Source organism: Lepisma saccharinum, chromosome 20, assembly GCF_977018435.1.
Source record: "Lepisma saccharinum chromosome 20, izLepSacc3.1, whole genome shotgun sequence".
Lineage (NCBI taxonomy): Eukaryota > Metazoa > Arthropoda > Insecta > Zygentoma > Lepismatidae > Lepisma > Lepisma saccharinum.
The window spans coordinates 48,487,911-48,505,979 of NC_139248.1; the positions used below are offsets into that span (position 1 = coordinate 48,487,911).

At 35.5% G+C, this 18,069-nt stretch overlaps 1 long non-coding RNA gene across 1 annotated transcript in view; it reads left to right on the forward strand.

Moving 5' to 3' along the window:
• The window catches only part of LOC146003610 (uncharacterized), a 353,221-nt gene that overhangs the window by 283,494 nt on the left and 51,658 nt on the right, over positions 1 to 18,069 (forward strand). The window contains exon 5 of the long non-coding RNA XR_014443837.1: positions 11,580 to 11,706. This is a non-coding gene — a long non-coding RNA (uncharacterized LOC146003610). The remainder of the gene's footprint in view (positions 1 to 11,579; positions 11,707 to 18,069) is intronic.

The following is an 18,069-nucleotide window of genomic DNA, read 5'->3' on the forward strand; positions in this document are numbered from 1 at the left end:
TGCGTCTCCTTGGTCTTCTGTACAGGTTCAATTAAATTCAAAACCAATCATCCATTAGCATATTTTTCAAATCCTTTGTCTTCCTCAGCCTTGAATACTGCTCTCCCATCTGGACTAGGGCTTCTAAAACTATCTATCCAGGATTGATTCTGTTCTCAGCTTTTTCCTCGCCATTGCTTTCACATTCCCACTACAAGGCTCTCTCTTCTACAGCGGTCTCTTTACTATAGGCTCCCCCACTTATATAATAACCTGCCTGTAAATATTGACATTTTCTTGTCATAACACAATTTCAGACAATCGCTAAGAATGTATGTATAACATTTTTTTCTCTGCCATCTTGTACTGTCTTGTTTTGTTGTTGTTCTTTTTGTTTTTCTTGTTGCACAGTTTCAGTGTAAAATGGTCTTTTAGCACTGTATCTGAAACTTTAAGTAAATAAATAAACAAATAAATGTGCAAGAAACAGGGAAGTTAGACGTCATGCATTAATGCACTACACAATTGCTCATTTCTGATCACGGTTGCTTCTGTCTTTCCTCTTCTAGTGAAGTAAAATCTCCTGATATATCATATTTCGTTTCAATCTGAACTCAGCTGATTATAATCATTAATAATTATTTGTAATGAAAAGTGTAAAAACTTTCAAGTTATATGTTTAATTAATTGTAAAGACTCAAGGTAAAGCAAATTTTGTAAATTTAATGTGTAATAAAAAGGAAATAAATTAAGTTCATACGAGTAGTGCAAGATTTATCCACCCTCAATTAATATACGTACAAGTCAATTTTTTGTGACAGGCATCCATAAAACTGTTCACAAAGGCCTAAGTTGAAAATATATTTGACTCCACATCCTTCTAGATCGAAATCTCTGGATTAACTATGAATAAGTGTTTCTTCTTTGTATGTTTATGAAAGAGGGAATTTTAAGGTTGGATATGGAATTCTTTTATATACGACAGGGAAATTTCCCTCTGGGCCAGAAACATCACTGATTACACTGGCCTACGTCCATTTTGCTGACTGGAGGCTGATGGTTGTTCTTTAGTAATTCGAGGGTGGTAAATCCAAAACCGAAATCCGTTTTTTTCTATCACGTCAGGTTTCGGAGGAAAATAGAAAAATATCTAATATTAGGGATGTATATTTAGGGCAATGAAACAACGTAGTCCGTAAAGAGGTCACAAGATGGCAGCACATGGAATATTATAATTAATATTATTTCAATCAGTTATTCGAACATTGTTAACCCCAAAACAAAGGACAAATATTACTTACTTTGTAAGGAAAGCATATAGTGCATATGTCGGAATTAAATTGGATAAATTGGATAAATAAGATAAATCCTGGGCACCTCATAAAGTATGCAGGACCTGTGTAGACTAAAGGAAAGAAATATGTTAGCGTCTGGAACAACCTTCATGTATCGGGACAGAGAGAGGCATCCATTAAGATATTTTCAAAGGGACGAAGAACTTGTCTATTGTACAGATGTGAAGGGACTAATTAAAGCTATGTGATGTACGTATACGTTTAATGCAGAAGAAATGAGTCTTTTTATTGATAGCTCGAAGAGGAGTTTGAAGTATGTGTTGCTGCATAATGGAAATAAGTTAGCATCCATTCCTGTTGGCCACTCCGCACATTTGAAGGAAAGCTACGAAACAATGAAAGAACTGCTTCGAAAGATAAAGTACGCAAATGACAGTTGGCTTGTGTGCGGAGATCTCAAGGTCATTTCAATGTTACTTGGTCAACAAGCAGGTTTTACGAAATATCCATGCTTTTTGTGTTTATGGGACAGTCGAGCAAGGAACGAACATTGGGTACGAAGACTGTGGCCTGCCAGGAAAAGCTTTCAAGTCGAGGCGAAAAACATCCAGAACAAGCCGCTTGTTGATCCTAAGAAATTGTTACTTCCTCCACTGTACATTAAGTTGGGATTAATGAAGCAGTATGTAAAAGCTCTGGATAACAATGGGGCTTGCTTTAAATACATTTGCTCAAAATTTCCTGCATTGGCGCATGAAAAAGTAAAAGCAGGTATTTTTGATGGTCCTCAGATAAGGATGCTAATGCAAGATGAAGAATTCTTACAAACAATGAACCGCACAGAGAAAGATGCATGGTGTGCCTTTTCTGATGTCATTATAAACTTTCTTGGAAACTTCAGGGCGCACAACTACGAGGTTCTAGTTGAAAATTTGTTGGTGACGTTTCAAAAGTTATGAGTAAATATGAGTGTCAAGCTTCACTTCCTGCACAGCCACTTAGATGTATTTCCGTCCAATCTTGGTGCCGTAAGTGAAGAACAGGGCGAACGCTTCCATCAAGACATAAAAACCATGGAACACCGACATCAGGGGAGATTGAATGAAAATATGATGGCCGACTATTGCTGATTCTTGCAGAATGACGTTCCTGAGGCCACCTACTCCAGAAAATCAAAGAAACGAAAATTTTTGCATAAGTAGGTATGCATGTTGTGCTATTCTGTGGTGTATGTTAAGTTTAGCATAAGAACAGACATCAGGTGTTGACTGTATGTGCTCGTGAAACAAATTGATCACTTTGCCGGAATTGCCTAAACTTTTTGTCCATTAAAAACTCCCTATTGAGAAAATAGAAACGTATGTTTGTTAAACAACGTGACGTGATACTCTGCATGGACATCTGACTACGTCGCATTCTCTTTGCAACTGCTGTTGGCATGTAACCGGATATAATTTTCTGAAAATTTTGAAATGTGACTTGTGAAACAATGCAACTTAATACCTGTTATCAGCTACGCCACCTATGTATAGTCCTATAATTTCATTATGTGCAGATATCTATATGGAAAATTGTTGGAGTTTAGCCCAGTATTATAATATTGTGAAAATTTTCAAATGTGATTTGTGAAAAATTGTGACGTGATACACTTATTCTGACTACATATTTGAAATCAGCGACCTCAAATTATATAGAATCAGTTAAAATATCTAAGTCAGCAGAAAAAGAAATTTCATTATGTGCAGATATCTATATGGAAAATTGTTGGAGTTTAGCCCAGTATTATAATATTGTGAAAATTTTCAAATGTGATTTGTGAAAAATTGTGACGTGATACACTTATTCTGACTACATATTTGAAATCAGCGACCTCAAATTATATAGAATCAGTTAAAATATCTAAGTCAGCAGAAAAAGAAATTTCATTATGTGCAGATATCTATATGGAAAATTGTTGGAGTTTAGCCCAGTATTATAATATTGTGAAAATTTTCAAATGTGATTTGTGAAAAATTGTGACGTGATACACTTTTTCTGACTACATATTTGAAATCAGCGACCTCAAATTATATAGAATCAGTTAAAATATCTAAGTCAGCAGAAAAAGAAATTTCATTATGTGCAGATATCTATATGGAAAATTGTTGGAGTTTAGCCCAGTATTATAATATTGTGAAAATTTTCAAATGTGATTTGTGAAAAATTGTGACGTGATACACTTATTCTGACTACATATTTGAAATCAGCGACCTCAAATTATATAGAATCAGTTAAAATATCTAAGTCAGCAGAAAAAGAAATTTCATTATGTGCAGATATCTATATGGAAAATTGTTGGAGTTTAGCCCAGTATTATAATATTGTGAAAATTTTCAAATGTGATTTGTGAAAAATTGTGACGTGATACACTTTTTCTGACTACATATTTGAAATCAGCGACCTCAAATTATATAGAATCAGTTAAAATATCTAAGTCAGCAGAAAAAAAAAATTCATATGTAGACCAGTGTTACTACTTGAATTGTGTTTACCTGTGGCTCAAAGCATTACAAGAAACCTTTTGTTTTCTTATCAACTACAGTGATACCAGATTTAGGTTTTGTTACGTCAGTCTGTCCATCCGAAACAGGTAAGACCACACAGCAGTTACAACTACTTTTCATTTCAAGCTCGTATTTGCTTTTTTTTTCCCTTTTGATCGAAGTTCTGAATTCGTCCAACGTGAATTCGCATATTGTTGAACTCACTGATATCACGGTGTTCGTAGGGAACGACGACGATACTTTACCATTTAAAAGGGCTTCGACGAAACACATCACGACACGAACACGCTACGTGTGCCACAGTAACGACGCTCAGGTAATAAACTCCGGGTGCATTTACATTCTCCCCCCGACCGTCCGCCCCTTCCGTCTCCTGAGCTGGCGCTCCGAGAGCAGAATCTGAAATGAGTGAGACGTTCCTTCTGCTACCTGTTGCACCGCCTTGCAAGCAGCCCGACTGTGGGAGAGAACCTCCTAGCCCCTTTGTCCCGCTGGTTCCTGCAAATCGCAATTAAGTCGCGAGGCATGAGTGAGTTTAACAGTGAGGCGGACACGTAACGCTGGCATTGTTTCGTCTTTTTTTGGTCTCCTTTTTAGTTGTTGTTTCTTTGTTCTGTGAAAATTATCTTCCAAGATAATGATTTTGTTCCTGCGTCTTCTGTCTTCATGTGACACTGGAAGCTTCATTAATGGCAGAACAAAGACTCGAAGCTAAGGTCGTTGGATGATCCCAGTCACCTTTGACGACTGCCGTAGTCATTGAGGCAGAGAAAGTTATCCTCGAGATCATCAACGAGGCAACTAATTCTAGGTACATTAGTAGCACTCTTGTATTTGTGTTCATTACAGTGATTATCATAATTAATTACTGTTAAACTTACATCTAATATGTACTTCGAATGCATGTGAAGTAGTAACAATCGTTTTTGATTTGTAAGGAATTTGTGGAAAGAGTTTACCTCATTAGAAAGCCTTCCATTGGCTCTAAATATGTATTAGTGAAACTAACACGATTGTTAATACTAATTCATACATTTCAAAATCCATTATGTCTAGTTCTTGAGTCATGGTCAACAGTCAGAATGTTTCAATTCAAAGTCTCTTTACAATTGTAGTTATTTAATAAATTGATATATGTATTGTGTGTGTGACTCGGATCTCGGTGAGAAATCGTGAAGGATGAAGGTTGACGTTGTATTGTCCCATCAAAATTAATTAAAGAAAAATATTCACATTTCAAAACTACTGTAAATTATGTTGCCCATGACACAACCGGCACATCGCATACACAATAAAATTCATAAGAGCTGAGCTTATAATGTTCGAGATATGGATTTACAAAATACTGAATAACAAATACGCACGATACTACCAGAGTTTTGAGAAGAATCCAGAAGTAATAAAAAAATAATACGTTACATTTATTTTTAGATATTTCTGGACAGAGAACACGTTTCAGCGTTTCAATGCAATGATTTTTTCTGAATTCAGTTTCGAAGTAGAATATTGTGGGATTTAGTTTTTGAAATTTGATTTACAAATATTCTAATTATCACATGACTGGTGCGGTATAGGTTCTAGATTTATTGTGTTGTTTTGGATAAAATTATTTGATTCAAAATGATTCACATTGCACTGAAGCAAGTTGGATCCAGAAAGAATGGCATGTGGTGCACAATAATGAATCTGGACACACAGTTTCAATGTTACTGTGAGAAACATTTTTTTTATTTATTGATATTTCGCTTATTACTACTTGGATTTCTTCCTTGTCATGTATTCTCCTTCTTTTGTTGCACATAAATTTTAATGCATTTAACGTTATTTGAAATTACGATAAATTTCTTCCTTTAAGGAAAAATTTGAAACTTTTCTATTAAACAATAGTTTACGAACTCAATAGTTGCCATGTGTTGTACTTTTGCTAAACTTAACGAAAAATAGTTAAACATATCTATTTTATATTTTATATACAGGGTTTCTATAAAATAGTTATACAAAAGTAACCGTTAATTGTGAAGAAAGTGTATGTGTAACAGAAATGGTTTATACATCAATGAATACAGCATATCTTTGTTTATTGTCGCACGTTGTTAGTTTCAAACGCCGCCACTGGAGGCGTGAGAGTTTGTTTATCTTATACAAGTACCGACTTGGATTGATCGTGGTGGAACCTTTCCGTGGCCACCTCATTCGCCTGATTGGGCCCAAGCATTTCTCTATCTGGGGCTATGTTAAAGAACATGTGTTTGTTCCCCCTCTTCCCAGCAACGTCGACGAGGTGGCCACGGAAACGTTCCACCACGACCAATCCAAGTCGGTACTTGTGTAAGATAAACAAACGCTCACGCCTCCAGTGGCGGCGTCTGAAACTAACAACGTGCGACAATAAACTTGAAGATATGCTGTATTCATTGATGTATAAACGATTTCTGTTACACATACACTTTCTTCACAATTAACGGTTACGTTTATATAACAAATTTATAGAAACCCTGTATTGTGCGGCTTCACAACTAATTCAAACATCAGAAGTTCACTTGGATGTGATGATGTATTAGAACAGTATTTCCATGTAATTGCTGGGATTGTCGAACCTATTTTAATGAGTCTGGATCTATTTTGATGCAAATTGTGAAATATATGAAGAAATTACTTTGACGAGTCCGTTCCCATCTTGATATATAATGTTGCGAAAATCAATTCTCGTGTAAATGATTGGATATATATCGACTTTGTTTTGATTCAAAGGTTGGACACATACAGTAAATATATCGAAGCGTGGTAATGTGAAATATACTAAAATAATGTGTTCAACATGTTAGATGATTTCAACCTGAGTTAGTAAAGGTTTATGATGACAATATTGTCCACTCTGGTACACTTTATTGCACAATTGCTGAAAATAAGGCGTTGAAGGCCAATAGAAAAACTTACAAAGATTGCTTCTCCTCCGTCGCACTAGTGACAGAAATGTAAATAATAATGTAAAATGTAAAATTACAAAAATCTAAACACAAGTGCCGTATTTTGGTAACTTTATTTATTGGTTAGTTTATTTTATTTTGATTTTCTGCCTCTTTTGACTAATCGCGAAGATGGGGATGAATGGTGGTGATAAGATTAGATGAATGAAAGAACAATCACAAGCATTTAAGGACAACACAACACGAGTCGAACAGAGTATCATACTGGCTGTGAGTTCAGACGCCAGACCCTCGTTAGTCCAGGGCGTACTATAAAAATAATTCTCTTTATTAAGCGGAGGGGGTTCAGTCAAGACCTGCTCTGCCACCTAACCCTTGTCAATATAATGCTACATACATGATAAACTGCTCATTGAGCGGAAAGCCAGATGTAAACTAATATACAGATACACCTGTAGGATATACACAAAAAATAGATTGATACAAAAATGTGTAACTACAAGTACAATAGACAATAGTAATAATAATATTATTATACAATTCTATATAGTGAGTGACTTGGATACCTTCAGTGTTAGCCTCCACTCTGTCATTGTTTCATTAACAGCAGATCTTTTATTTTACATCTGAAACTTACAGGGCTTTGCATTACATGTTTTGGGAGCCGAAAAGGAGAAAGATTATTTGTAGGCCGTGGATGAGAGATTGACATTTGATGTCTTTGGAAAAGACCACCCCTTACACCCTCGTATGTAGGTCTGAATGTTTAATCTACATACAGAAGTTACCACAACATATTTTGTATTTGATGTTGCGCTGACAACCAAAGAGGCGATTTCATCTTTTCATCAACCTTGAATCACTACACCCATCGAAGAAAGTCCAACGGACGATGACGCAAAGGAAGTTTATTGTGCCCCCGGTTCTTATGGTGGAACGAGCGAAGTACCGTTTCGTTGTCTGACCAATGCTGCTGCTGACTCGCACAGTACGTTGTGAAACGGATAAAGCATATATTTTCCAGCTTCACAAAGATACTGAAACGAATGTCCCACAAGGCTACATCTCTTTTTTTTGCCGAGGGTGGAAATGACAGTGCTATCATTGTTTTTAATTACGCTATTTTTTCTCCTTTACTTTTCACATGAAGTAAAAAACGTGGGGAGCGACGCACAGGGCTTTTGTGTTTGGAACCAGGATGACATTACTGCACCAGTTGGTGTATAGAGATGCCACAGTTCTGGTTTCCTGATATCGTTAATTCTTTTCCGGCTCTGTGCTGTATAAAATTATCATATATTACCGTACATTGGAATAAATTAGGCAATTAGTGACCCCGGCTGTATTGTTTCGATTGACGGTATACTCTGCGAACGGAAATCGCGTTATCACCTGCTTCTATGGGGTCCTCTGACGCATTCTCTCGCACCACGGCCCCAACCCTCCTGCCCTATCTTCCACCCCCTACTCCCGGCACTATCCTGTTCTCCATCCATCAGATGAAACCAACGCTCGCGTTGGCCAACCGAACCCAGAGAATAATAGCTAACAGATACATACACACAATTCTGTATGGCGCCTGCCCATGGTAACATTGCATAGAGCTGCGTGGGAGTAAACAATTATGTCATACCAGCTAAACCGAAATGTTTCATGTTCAGAATTGTCCTGCAGGTAATTTAATTCCAGAATACCATCACATTACAACAATAAGAAATAATGTATCCTTATGCATGTTCTATTTTCTGAGTCTATTTTGGGGGTTATATTATATCCATTTTCTACCATTAGAATTAATCGTGACCATACAGAAGACGCGGTATTACTAAAGAAAAATGATGGGACAAACATGAATTAACCATGTGTAACTAAGGATTTAAACCAGGAACATAGTGTACAAAGAATCCTCTATTTCTACCAATTTCAAAATCAGATATTTCTCCTAAATCAACCCCACAGAGCAGTATCAAGTTATCTGTAGCAATGTGGTTGAACAAAACAACAATTCAATTTGGAAAATATTTGTACAGTAACACATTTGTTTTGTTCTTATTTGAATGTAAAGGTAACCTTTTTTAAAGAAAAGAAAAATGCAAATAAGAAGTAAAAAGTAACAGCCTTTTGTAACATTTGAAACTACAGTCCAAAAATATAAATTTCTTGGAATCAAAAATTAAGTTTCTCCATCCTTTTCAAAAAGTTATGCATTTTCTAAAATAAGATACGTCATATACCTTCAAACCTTCATTATTGAAAAACTAAATATGCTGACCAAGGCAGTAATTTATTTTATTAAAAAACATAACGTAACGTAACGTTTCGTGTTTAGCCTTTTAGGTGAAAGTAAAGTTGGAAAGTGAAAGTCATCTGCTAGAAAGTTCCAAACAACTTTCTAAATAGTCTGGAGGGAGTAATGTTTGTGTATATATATTACCCTTCTTGTTGTATCTGGTTACTTTTGTACTTGATACAGAGTCTGAAGAAGACCTTGCTAGAAGGTTGAAACGTTACGTTAGTTTATGTTTTTTAATAAAATAAATTACTGCCTTGGTCAGCATATTTAGTTTTTCATAATCATGGAAACAAGGCTTAATGGAGTTATACTTCATTATTGCTATTGGAATTTATTGAAAAGTGTCTGATTTTAACTGAATAACCAACTTTGTTATGTATTTAAAATAAATAATTAAGCCATGTGCTGCAGTTAAAATACGAGTTGTATAGTTTAACGTAAGAAAGGAAAAAAAGTTTAAACCTTTTAAATGGACTGTCTCTAAAAACTCAACAAAGAAGTTTCTTTCACATTAACACATATTTTGATTATGGATATTCAGGTGGTTTGTAGAGCAAATTACTCGCACATGTGAGGTCTTTCAACTGTGGTAAAAAGAACCAACAATGTTTATTTTATTCTCCTTGAAGATAAATAAACTAACATTTATTCAACTTGTAAAAAAATAATTGGACGGATTCATTTAAACTTGATGACTTTTAAATATACATTATGTTGATAAATCAATTGTCAAATATTTAAATTTAAAACTATTTAACCAGAAAATTTTCATTTTGTTAAAATTAATTTTATAAGGGTATTGGTAGCTGGTAAGAATTTTAAGATTCAAGATTTATATGTTACAAAATTGAATTGATACTGAAACTGTCGTATTGTACTATTTAATATTGGTGATACATATTTCTATTTATTTATCGACTTGCCTTTTGAGACTTTTTCTTGGATGAGATTGTTTCTTATAATAATCGTTACTTAGTAGCATTTTCAACAACCGCGAATTCCATAGTCGACGTCCATTGGAAGTTGTAGAGTTTGCAACACTTCCTGCCCACCCTGTTTTCCTTGGACAATGGAACGTACACAACAGGAAAAGAAAGGAAGGAACTGCATCCAACTATAAAAGTAGATGCTAATGTATTCCTACAAAAATAATATTAACCTTGCACAGGCCACATTCACGACACCCTTTTTTCCCACTCGATTTTTTTTCTTATGGAAGTCTGTTCGGGCTTATCATGCAACGCATATACGTCCTAGTTTTGAAAGTATTTTGAATACAAATGCTCGGCTATACTTCCTTTGAACAGTCACTTATCATGCGCAGGAATCTACAGGAACACAGGATGGTAAACACTGACCCACCATACACGTCTTCTACCCCTCATTTGTAATTGTAATTGGAGAGAAAATGCGTTCGAAGGTTAACATATGCTGTCTGTTCGTTTAACCAATAATATTTTCCCACCCTCCTTCGGCAATATTTAAAATTATTCAAATGGAGCAACGGTTCTTGTGAAAACATCGCCTTTTCTGCTTGTAGTTACAAAATCACTGCATTTTACCTGCCAATCACTGATTACGTAAATTCACACCAGACATGACGTAAATTGCTGTAAGGTAAACGCTATTGCAATAATTAAACCAAGGGTTTTAAGAACATATCGGCATTGCAAAACGGATCGATTGAACTGTAAGACCTTTCTCATTGTGTTAGTATTTATAGTGCTGCCATTCGTGGCGGAATGGTTAGCACAACGTGCTACGACGCCAGGAGTCCTGTGTTCGAATCCCGGCCTGAACATGGGTTTTCTTTGTGAGTGTTCCTTCATAAATTTCATCATATCATCACTCATCCTCGTGTTCGCGATTAGTCAAAAAGTGGCAGAAAAACTAAATAAAATACAACAAATCAATCTATGAACCGTACTCTTGACTATAAATGTGTTATTCTTCACAGTTTCTTGTCATAGCCTATGCCAACTTGTTAACAACCTTAGTGGAGAGATATGCTGAATCAGTAACTCTATTAACCAGTTGAAACTCGGTTTTTGATCCGATTTAGAGTCTTTTTGATTCACTTTTCAGTAAAAATATGATACTATGTGTATTTTTTTCCTTTCAAACCCGCGACCACCCGATGGCTAATTTGACTCCGCCACGGATGTCGGGTCTCGGGTACGAGTCAATCAATCATTGTTATCATTTCTCTCCCTATTTCTGTATCACCTATTTATTGTAGTGAATTTTGAAAGTTTTTATAGTTAATTTAGTTTTACTACATGATTAAATGGACTATATTACATATAGGTAATCTACTACTTCCTTAAAGATAGAATTCTTATTGCACTGTACTGGGTAAAAATAGAAAATCAGTAATTATGGAATAGAATTTTAAATTTTACCATTACGTACAATAACATGCTCGTTAAATACTGAGTCATGAGAAACCAGGATATATATATTTTTTAAGGTTTACAATTTTTATCGACGATTCAGTATGATCCCATTTAAATTAATTGATTTTTATATTTTGTTATTTCAGATTGACCTGCAAAAAATGTTATCAGTTTCAAATTCAAGACAACTAGGAAGCCACTTTGAATGGAAGAATCGTCTAAAAAGTTATCTGCATAGTTCTACTCTAGTTCTTTGAGAAGTAATAATAAAAGGTATACAGTTTTCTGTCAACGTAGGAAGTAGACTAACAATTTAGTTTGAAGTCTATTAATAATCACATAAACATGTTTCGTAACTATATTAAATAATAACTCTTGTGGATTTTTCATGATCTTATTATTGGACTGATTTTTATATCTGGAATGAATTGGCTGTTCACTCTGACTGATTACTATAGATACATGACAATTTATACGTAAAATACACTCGCTGCTTGTTGGTTTGATTTTATTAATCTTTAGTACTGAAAAGTATAGATTCAAGAACAACTCTTTCTCTTGAGAAGATCCGAGATTTTTGTTTATGGTCTTACTGAAATTTTTCTTCAAAATATGTGGTCATCTCGTTTTCTAATTTTCATACAATTACCATGTGTTGAAATAATTGCAAGTTTAAACTTCTCACAACATAATTACATCATTTGTCATGTCTTTATATTGGTTAATTTCTTACGAAAATGAAATGGTTTTACAATGAGTATGAATGAAATAAACATAAAATGAAAGTACATTTTTAAAGTCAATTTTGGCGCCTATATCCTTTCAATTGAAATACCATAGAATCATGTAATGTTTCTTATCGTTATTGTCTTCGAATCCATTTTCATTAGAGAGAAACCATCTTGCTAAAACATTGAAAAATAATGTAATTATACCTAGGTAATATAGATTATGTTCATCCAGAACAAAGAACAAGAGACGACGAATATAAACGTTCTGTGTTCTGTATCCATATTCTGTACGCTCTTTGCATTGTATAACATAAATTTCAGTCTAGATTCTTATCCAAGTTATTATGAATAATATTAACACTTAAAACAGTTTATAAATCTACGAAAGATTATGGTGTCATTCCAGTTTTCAAATTAAAATAGTGAGAAAAACTGTAAACTCAGGAGGAAAGCCGATATAACGTATCATGTTAAAAATATTGCTTTTATATTAGCCACAGCAGCAGTTGGATTCATAAATTATAATTCTGTTATCTTATAGGACAAGTATTTTAATGTAATACATGAATTCATCCACAGAAGTTCGTTAATTTACAAATTTTAAGTTTTATTTAATCCCCTGTGTACACAAATATTTCAATTTGGCTGCGATCTGAGTCAACATGATGCACATTCACCGGGAATCGAACCAGAGTAACCTTAATTGAAATGTAGTAGAGTCAGCTACTACGATGAACTTTGTTTAGTACTTCCCGAAACTAGAACCTCTTGCACATTTTTTTCGTAAGTGGTCGGCTATTGTGATTGATACTTTTCATTGATTCCTCCAGACATTCCATGATTATGTTGGTATGGTACCATTAATAAAGGCTACCGACACCTTCCTCCACTTCCCTGCTCTTTCCTTCCATCACATGCCTCCTTATCTGTTCGTCGAGATCACCTTAATGATAAAAATATGTGACGTGAATTAAATAAACAAACAAAGCTATTAATAGTTTTTTGTAAAATCTCTGTGGCAGTGAAAGCTACATTAATTTTGAGACTTAGGTGTATTTATCAAAATCCACCTGATTTCAGCAACATTAAAATGTTTTTAAATATCTAATATACCTTCAATTTTTCTGCTATAAACAGAGTTTTTCCTTGAGACATTTGGAAATCACACATTCCGTAACTGTCAGTGGCATACTCAGGGGGAGCTGAAGTTAGAAAAATATGTTATAATTAAATTTCTTAGGCTTTCCTTCCAACAATTCAGATCTGTATGCTATCAATTCAAGGCCAACCAGTAGTTCAATGAACTCGCTAATTGAGTTCAAATTTAAAAATGGTGGTGCGTGATTGCCACTTACCACATAAATAATGTGAGGAAGATAATGCATAGTTTACAAATTTAAGGATTTCCCTTCAGTTACTTATCTCTCAAAGAGAAACAAACTGATCAGAATAAGTGAGAGACTTATCCAGTACGATCCCTCACCTCTAGAATCTACATGATTTATATTGCAATTTCATTTTCCTTCGCTTTTGATTATATGTGAAGATACTCCATTTGCGTGTAAACGCACACACAAATCATGTGTATAAATTGCGCATGTGTTGCTTCTATAAGTGGTCCAGATCACATCTCAAGTAATTAGAAATGTTCAAGCAGAACAAAATGTTGCTCAATCGTATTTCTGTATTTTGAGGATGTAATCGTCAAGGCTGTTGAGATTAGTGAATTGAATGGGTTAATTGTACTATTATTTATATTTGTATTCACTATCTTCTACAATTGGGATAGTAAAGTAGCTAACCACACAGGTTAGATGATGCATTAACCTTCCCATTTCGGCAACTTCACTTCACTTTTTACTATGTAAATGCCAATACCATTTGCAGCTAAATAGTGTTTTTGATCTTATATATCTATTTCTTTCAGTGACTTCTTTTTCTCGTTTTTTAAAAATAGTTTTAGAAATAAAATGGTTGTTTGAACAATTTGGGGGCGGGTAATATTTTCATTGAGATAATGCAGTTACATATACTATGAATAGTCGACATCCGTTTCGGACTGGTTAGCACAGCGCGTTGCGACACCAGGGGGTACCGAATTTGAATCTCGTCCTGGGCATGACTGTCCTTTGTGGGTGTTCCTTCATCAATTGCATAATATCATCAATCATCCTCATCGTTGTCATTAGCCAAAAGTGGTGGAAAAGCAACCTTACACAACAAAAATCAAATCAAATCAAATACACTATGAAATTTGTCAAGGCGTTGGACAATTGAAAAGTGAGGATAGAAAGTAGAAATCTTACGCAACACTAGTAACCAAGAAGTTAACAAAATAGATTAGTCGGAAAAGTTGCATAGTGACCGCAAAGCTAATAAACGAAGTGATTCAAAATCATAAAACTGCTAAACAAAGGGTTAAGAGACATTTTACAGTTTTTACTTTCTTATGGTGCAGGAGAGAGTGAAGACTTTGAATGACGGTTAAAGCCAGTAGGTGAATAGATAACCTGAATGTTTAACTACCGGTACGTTACTTACCCTAGCTATCTCCAGAATTCGAATCCCGGCCTGGGCATGAGTATTGCTTGTGAGTGCTCTTTCATCAATTTCATCATATCATTCCCATCTTCGCAATTAGTCAAAAGTGGCAGAAAAGCGGAGTGAAATAAACCAAATCAATCAATCAATCTTTACTCCGAGCTACCAATACCATTATTTAAATTGAGGTTTTGTTTCAAAAGTTTGTGGAAGCTTAAAGCACAAAATTCCAAATTTATATCTGAATCTCCTTTTGAAAATATCGCGTTATGATCAGCAATCATGTTGGTAAATGTGCACATGATATCTCGTACAAATTAAAATGTCACTCTGTTAGTTCCTCAAAGGTTAAAGAAATACGTGAAACTCGCTTCCAGATAAAAACAAGAAGGATTCTTTTTATCTGCGACACTTATTTTTTCGGAAACTATGCAAATGAAATTCACAAATCAATGTATGGGGAGGAAGAGGGATTGAAGCGAAATGTAAAAGCCAATGGAGAAAAAACCTGAAAACTGAAAAAAGAAAGAAAATTCCGAAGTAAGAGAGAGAGAGAGAGAGAGAGAGAGAATGGGAGATGGAAAACACTCGAAGGAACACAATCAGCACCACTCCCATCTCCTTCCCCGTATTTACATTCTTTATTCTTTCTCCGTGCGTGTGTTTCTCTTCCTTCCTTTCTTGTGGGGGAAACGGGAAGATGGTCTCGAAGGAAAAGCACTTAAGAGAGAAAGGACTTTATCAGCCCATTTTCATTAATGGCTGATTAGTCGCACAAGCTGGACGAGATGCAAATCTTCGCCCATCATTTCCCGTTAACCAGGGAGCATTTTGAAGGTTTTCTCCCCGCGAATTCCTTTTTCCAGGGGAGATCCTCCCTCCCAACGAGCGACCCCTTCTTGGGCGGAATCAGCCAGCAAAGTCCTTTAGTGCGTTCCAACAGCCGTGAAGGCTTTCCCCGGAACACGATGTAATGCTCCCCTATGCAGACGGAACGAATCCCTTGTAATTCCGTCCGGCATTTTTTGTCCTTTGATAAATCGTGGAGACATCAGACGCTGCATTGGCTTCAGCTTCGATGTCTTCATTAAAGTTTATTGAAATATATCTTGCTCCAAGTCCAAAAAGGTAACTACACGAAACTCTACAATATATTTTGGTTTCATTCTTCTAGTGCTTAAAGTGGTTTCAGTCAATAGGCGGACATCCAATCACAATTGAATAGACCATACACACGAGTAGTAGTAGTACTATTATTTACTAGCAATAGTTTACTACAACATCTTCTTCTTCTTCTACTACTACTACTACTACTACTACTAATAATAATAATAATAATAATAATACATGCACATTAAAATAACAATGGTATTTATGCAGTGCTTTTTTCTGGAAAGAAAGGTCTCGGTACTCTCCAATTTGTTGACTTGACTTGTTGTTTTAAGTCAATTGTATGCACAGATACGCTAATCGGGACTGGACCTACAGTTTAAAGGCTTATCCGAACCACAATGAGCCTCTACCGGGCATCGAACCCGGGATCCCTTAATTAACTCTACAAGTTGTTTTATTATATTATTTGTTATTCTGATATTCATAAGAACTACTCTAAATTTTGGTGGTATGTTCATAAATGATCGTACATCCATATACACACGCACGCATGCACGCACGCCCCCACCACTTCTTTAGTTAAAATGACATTTTCTTTGTTTTATTCTCAGCTATAAAAATACACCGGTATTGCGTACCTCTGCGTACCGCAAGAACAAATATTGAGTATTATTATTGCATCCAAAGCAAATATATATAAAACAAGCTCTATCCCGTCTGTTAAAGAAGCTTACCGAAATATATTACTTTTTCCTAAATTTCTGGACAGCCCATCGACAGGAGACAAATTTAGCACAAGAACTTTCTATTTTTATCTTCATGTATTGTTTATAAGAATTAATGTAATAAGGGACGAACTTCTGTGTAGTGTATTAAATATTTAAAATAGAACTCTAATGTCGCAGCAGGAACTGAGTTCGGGCACCTAACCTCCGGAGGCGTCTATAATTGTACAAGTGGAGATTACATAGCTACGTACTGCACTCTATTCCGGGAATCTACGGAGCAAGCGAACGAAAACAAGTCCTCTGGGCAAGTAGGATTCCAGAGAGCTCGAGCAATGAACGCGTGAGAGGGGAAGTGAGTGTATTGAGGGGAAAACGCGGCTGCAGCTACCAGCCATTTCCAGGAGCGTGCATTGCTTTCCTCCCCCACTCGCTTTCTCCCATTCTCTACTATTATGCGCGACCTTGCTCCCACAGCTTCTCTTCTTTCTTCCTTCTTCTATTGTGGTCCGTGTATGTACGGAAGGTGGGCTGTGGAACTGGTTTTATTATATTCTTCCTTCTTTTTTTTGCTGCTTTTTGCTTTTGTCTTCACTTCTGTGTAACTTCCGCAATGCACATATTTAGCAATTCTGTGCTGAGATATGTTTAATTCTTATATTAATTTCTTCCTTCAATTATGTTTCCATTACTCTTTCTTGTTTCAAGATAAGTCCTAGTATCTTCTTCTTGTATCTTTTACTATGCGCAGGTATCAGGACATATTTATATCTTTGTCTACCTATTGGATCTTGAACGTTCTCATGTGAAGTCCATATGCGTTAGTCGAAACCATCGAGCTGACCTCCGTGGAGGAGTTGCTAGCACATAATACACTTCACCCAATATACATAAACAGATCCTTGTTAACCTAGGCGAGACAAAGTGTAAACAAGTTGTAAAAGTCATCACAAACACAGCAAAGTGAGCGAATAAACATAAACAAATGAAAGATTACAAACGGGTCTGTAACCTACAGCGTTGTTTTCGTCACATTTGGAAAGCTTCTTGAGTTCTTATTTCAGCTTCAGCATCCATACACTGCTGTGCTTTGGATTAACGCTTTTAGGAACCTTGTGTCGCCCCACTCGAATCTGTTCGTGCTTACTTTTGTAAAGCATCACTGCAGCATCTGGGCATGCATTAATCTATGTCATGGACGAGATTCTAACGTTCTGGAATGAATCTGCAATTATTTTAGATATCAAAATTGACTATTTTGTAACTTCTTTCTGCACTTGAAAAATATTTAACAAAGATAACTTCCAACTTTAATTATTTTATGTAAATATTGCAAAAGCCTAAATTACATGATATAATTGTGCAAATCCATGGATAAGTGTAAATATCGGCCAAGTTACCTTGGTAATTTGTCAACAACCGTTCTGTATTAAAAGGGACCAAATTCTGTACTTTTCGGACTTCTTATCCGGTTGCCGTTAGGCTGGTATCACAGGATAGCCTTGTAGGGAGGACTGCCCTTACCT